Source organism: Bos indicus x Bos taurus, chromosome 3, assembly GCF_003369695.1.
Source record: "Bos indicus x Bos taurus breed Angus x Brahman F1 hybrid chromosome 3, Bos_hybrid_MaternalHap_v2.0, whole genome shotgun sequence".
Taxonomy (NCBI): Eukaryota; Metazoa; Chordata; class Mammalia; order Artiodactyla; family Bovidae; genus Bos; species Bos indicus x Bos taurus.
Window position 1 is genome coordinate 17,241,726 of NC_040078.1, and position 6,000 is coordinate 17,247,725.

The window sequence follows — 6,000 nt, forward strand, 5'->3', positions numbered from 1 at the left end:
AAGATTGTACAATTAATTTAAATCAAAGTATAGACATCTGATAGTTCAAATGGGTCTTCACTGGGGCACACAGTTTATTAGGATCAGAATTATAGTGGAAAGGATGAAGCTCTTATGGTGAAATGTCAGGAGTCCTTGAGAGGATGACAGTGGAAAAGAGATCTGGGGAAATTTTTCCCGGCAGATTTTCTCCATGGGTTTACCTTCCTTAGGGTTGGAGGTTTGACTAGCTGGTCCCTTTGTCCACTTCTCTCCCATGTTCTTCTCTGAGTCACTCATTTAGTACTGAACACTATTATTAGCAATCATAGCAACTACTGTTTGTTGAGCACATACTGCGTGACAAACACTATGTTAAATACTCTAGTGTTTATTAATCTAAACCTCACCACACCCTGACAGACTATTACCCACATTCTACTGATGACAAAAGTGAGGTCTGAGGAGCATAAAGGCCTTGCTCAAGGTCATACACTCCAAAGTAACTGAGCAGGATTGTAGGCAGGTCTGTCTGACTCCAAAACTCAAGTTTTTCAAACTCTTCCATCCTGTGTGACACAATTCTGCGTCAACCTCTAGCATCAGCTAGTATTTCCTGAGAGCTGTCCAGTTGTCTCATATTTCTCTGAACAGGGACAAAATACACATACACAAATCTCCTTTCAGGCCAAGATGTCTGAGCATCCCAGAAAACAAGTATCTTTCGAAGCTGGAATTCAGGCTGACTTATTAAGCTTCCATGATAAGATAACGGAAACCACTGTGGCTCCCTCCAGCAGGGGATGTCCAGAACTTCGGACCCCAAGTCAACCTGGCTTTGGGTTGGATGGAAAAGAAGTTCTCAGCCAAGTCAGATATTACCCATCCCATAAAGCCTCTTCTAACACTAGGTGCCCCTTTTCTGAACCCCTAGAATATTCTGAGCTTATGATTATTATTTAAAAAATCATTTTCTGTATTGTGTTTACACTATATGTTAATATCTGTCTCCCTTGTTGGACTAAGGTCTCCTTGAGGGTAGAACTGAAACTTGATCCTTGAACCTCCAGTACTTAGCCCAGTGTCTGTCATATAGTGGTGCCCTGTAGAGGGGGGTTGATAAAATGAGGGAAACATCATAACCAAGGTGATTGAACCCAACAGGGAGCAGGTAATTAGAATTTGGAGAGAATAAAGTATAAAAGGAAAGAGTAATAATTTTAGGAGATTCTTGCAATTTGTGGCCTGAGGAGGATGTTATTTCATCAGAAGATGAGCTTGTCCTGGTGAGTAGGTCATCCAGTGCTGGTTGGGAGCCTTTAGGGGCACCACTAACTTCAGCGTCATTATCATCACCACTTAAGAGTTGGCTACAGAAAAACATAGGGAAGCCACACTTCATCCTGAGCCTTGCTTAAGCAACGAAGCCTGTGTGCCACAACTACTGAGCCCGAGCTCTAGAGCTGCACACCTAGAGACTGTGCTCTGCAACGAGAAGCCACCACAATGAGAAGCCCTTGCAAAGCAGTCAAGAGTAGCCTCCACTACCCGCAACTAGAGAAAGCCCGAGCAAAGCAACGAAGATCCAGTGCAGCCAAAAATACAATAAATAAAAATTGTTAGGAAAAAAAAATGCTTTTCTAATGCCTAAACTCCCAGTGACTCAAATGTGAGACAACAGAGATGCTTCAGATGGAATTAACTGGTTCAAGTTCAACATAATTGTTGTCTTGCTGGAATGAGTGTCAGAAATGCTAGTGAGTTCCAGAGATTCCATGGCTGCTACGGTGGCTCTGTTTAGGTACTCTGTTATAGGCACAGTGATTTGTTATTCTTTAAAATATATTGTTTCTGATTCCCAACCCTAATTGTGCACCTTGCTATCTGTGGCAGAACAGGCTGAGTATCCCTCTGCAGGGCTCAGTGTCTGTGGGGGTGTTGAACAGGTGTGGCTGTTGGGGCCTGGCTGCCATCACTGGAATGTGGCCTCACACTCCTATTTGTTGACGTCTCCAGGTAGGAAATAACAGCTAGCAGGGCCAGGCTCTCATAGGTCTGTTCAAGGCTTGCCTAGGGTGGGCTAAGAGACTCTAAGGGCCTACCTTGGCAGACTTACTTTATTTTTCTTCCCATTCTTCTTTCTTTCAGAGGCGTATGGGAAATTGTCATAGTGGACAAACCAGAAATACAATAGACAAGGGAGGCTGAGATCCAGAACAGACAGCTGTGATTGGGGAGGGATGAATAGAGTCCTATAGACCTGTCTGGGAAGTATCATCCTAATCGCTGCCCTCATTCCAGTTCACATACCCTTCCCTCTGCTTGTCCTAACCCAAAGGCTGCAGCAAAAATAGGGGAGGGATTTTGGATCTAGGGTAATCAGCCCTAGATCTAGATTGCTTTTTGCAATGTGCCTAGTTTTAACCTAACACCTCTATTTTCATTATCTCCAGCCCCACTGCCACCATGTATATAGCGCCGTTCTTTTCCATAGGACATCAAACGCCAAATACTATATGTTACCATCTGTTACAAAAGCATCATGTTGCCACATCCCCAGTACTATCACTGGCACCTCTGCTCATTCTCACCATCACCACTGCTACCTCCATTAGCTCTGTCACTCCGATCACCTTTACCTCTTCCACCAACACCACCACAATTGTAAGCACTGCCACTGCCAGCTCCACCGATTCTCACCATCACCACCCTTTCCACCGCCTCTGTCACCTTCATCGTCCCCACCGTCACTACCTCCACTGCCACGGCCTAGATCATATTCAGCAGCTTTGCCACTACTACCACTGCCATCCCCCCCGCCCCCCGCCACAGTTCCACCACGAGCATTGCCACAGCCCCTGCTACACCATCCATTCCCTTCTTATCACCGCTGCCGCTGCCGTCACTACTGCTTCTCATTCTCACCACCACTCCAGCCAGTACGGACAAGAGGAGATTTAAGGGTTGCTGAAGAGCCATGTTCAAACAATTAAAAGAGGAGAATAAAGTTACTAAGTATGGGTAAAGAAGCTAGAGTTAGAAAAATGGATGGAATTAAAAGGAATTATAATGACAGTTGGGTTAATGTCAGCAATGTTTTTCATGGACCTAGGGGAGAGAAAGCCTTTGACTGTGCGGATCACAACAAACTGTGGGAAATTCTTCAACAGATGGGAATACCAGACCACCTGACCTGCCTGTTGAGAAATCTGCATGCAGGTCAGGAAGCAACAGTTAGAACTGGACATGGAACAACAGACTGGTTCCAAATCGGGAAAGGAGTTCGTCAAGGCTGTATATTGTCACCCTGCTTATTTAACTTATATGCAGAGGACATCTGGAGAAGGCGATGGTACCCCACTCCAGTACTCTCGCCTGGAAAATCCCATGGACGGAAGAACCTGGTAGGCTGCAGCCCATGGGGTCACGAAGAGTCAGACATGACTGAGTGACTTCCCTTTCACTTTTCACTTTCATACATTGGACAAGGAAATGGCAACCCATTCCAGTGTTTTTGCCTGGAGAATCCCAGGCATGGGGGAGCCTGTTGGGCTGCCGTCTATGGGGTCACATAGAGTCGGACATGACTAAAATGACTTAGCAGCAGCAGCAGAGTACATCATGAGAAATGCTGTGCTGGATGAAGCACAAGCTGGAATCAAGATTGCTGGGAGAAATATCAATAACCTCAGACATGCAGATAACATCACCCTTATGGCAGAAAGTGAAGAACTAAAGAGCCTCTTGATGAAAGTGAAAAAGGAGAATGAAAAAGTTGGCTTAAAGCTCAACATTCAGAAAACTAAGATCATGGCATCTGGTCCCATCACTTCATGAGAAATAGATGGGGAAACAGTGGAAACAGTGGCTGACTTTTTGGGTTCCAAAATCACTGCAGATGGTGACTGCAGCCATGAAATTAAAGATGGTTACTGCTTGGAAGGAAAATTATGACCAACCTAGACAGCATATTTAAAAAGCAGAGACATTACTGTGCCAACAAAGGTCCGTCTCGTCAAGGCTATGGTTTTTCTAGTAGTCATGTATGGATGTGAGAGTTGGACTGTACAGAAAGCTGCTGTTGCTGCTGCTAAGTCGCTTCAAAAGCAGAGATATTACTGTGCCAACAAAGGTCCGTCTAGTCAAGGCTATGGTTCTTCTAGTAGTCATGTATGGATGTGAGAGTTGGACTGTACAGAAAGCTGCTGTTGCTGCTGCTAAGTCACTTCAGTTGTGTCCGACTCTGTGTGACCCCATAGACGGGAGCCTACCAGTCTCCCCCGTCCCTGGGATTCTCCAGGCAAGAACACTGGAATGGGTTGCCATTTCCTTCTCCAATGCATGAAAGTGAAAAGTGAAAGTGAAAAGTGAAAGTGAAGTCGCTTGGTCATGTCTGACTCTTTGCGACCTCATGGACTGTAGCCTACCAGGCTCCTCCGTCCATGGGATTTTCCAGGCAAGAGTACTGGAGTGGGTTGCCTGAAGAATTGATGCTTTTGAACTGTGGTGTTGGAGAAGACTCTTGAGAGTCCCTTGGACTGCAAGGAGATACAACCAGTTCATCCTAAAGGAGATCAGTCCTGAGTTTTCATTGGAAGGACTGATGTTGAAGCTGAAATTCCAGTACTTGGGCCACCTCATATGAAGAGCTGACTCATTGGAAAAGACCCTGATGCTGGGAAAGATTGAAGGCAGGAGGAGAAGGGGATGACAGAGGATGAGATGGTTGGGTGGCATCACCAACTCAATGGACATGAGTTTGAGTAAACTCCGGGAGTTGGTGATGGACAGGGAGGCCTGGTGTGCTGTGGTCCATGGGGTCACAAAGAGTCAGACACGACTGAGCGACTGAACTGAACTGAACTGAACTGAGAGGAGACAAGGGGGCTTCCCAGGTGGCACTAGTGGTAAAGAACCAGTCTGTCAATGCGAAAGATATAAGGAACTTGGGTTTGATCCATGGGTTGGGAAGATCCTCTGGAAGAAGGCATGGCAACCCACTCCAATATTCTTGCCTGGAGAATCCCCATGGACAGAGAAACCTGGTGACAGTCCATAGGGTCACAAAGAGTTGGACACAACTGAAGAGACTTAGTATGCATGTGCACAGGAGTGACATACAGGTGAGAAGTTTTATGATAAAATCTGCAGTAATGTGGAGCCCGTTGAGTTTGCTTGCCTAAGGTAACAATGAATACTCACTGATACTTGAATCCCTGCTATAGAATCCCTTAAGAGTTGCAGTGTAAGCTATGTATCTTCAATCCTTACAGTATTGGGGGACGCATTTAATCCTGAATCATCTGGTTCCTTCTGCCTATTTTTATAAGTTTCTGATCACTCTACAATACTGAAATATATTATCTTTGAAAAATTTAGGACATTTTAGATCAGGATGATATTCTTCCTGGTGATCCTTCCCAGTCCTTGTTCCTAAATCTTTGTTGCCTTTGCACAGGCAACCAGAGTTCTAATTTGGTATGATTTTTTTGGTAGGTCATTTTCTTGCCATTATATACATATTTAGAAACAATATAGGGTTGTATGTACATTTTACATGAATAGCATACTTTATGTGTCTTTCCGCGCCTTGCTTTTTTTTTTTTTTTCACTCAACAATAAATTAGTGGACTTAACTAAGAGGAAGGTGCCAGACTGCCTGGATTTACATCATAGCTTTGTCACTTGCTATGTGCACTATCTAAATTATTACACTCCCTTAGTCTCCAGTTTCCTCCTTTGTTAATTGGGATTATAGCATGCTGATACCCATAGAGTTCTTGTGAGGATTAAATGAGTTAATTTAATGTAAGCAACTATTATGTAAGCACAGTCTATTTAACCATTCCTAAATGGATGGACATAGAGATTGCTCCAATTTTCATTAATGCAAACAAGGCTTTCATGTATATTTTAATATATGCCACTTATACACACGAATGATAGTTTTTCAAAGGGAGAGAAGTAAATTTGCTGTATTTGTAATATTAAAGGCTTTATTAGAAAAACATAATTATAATG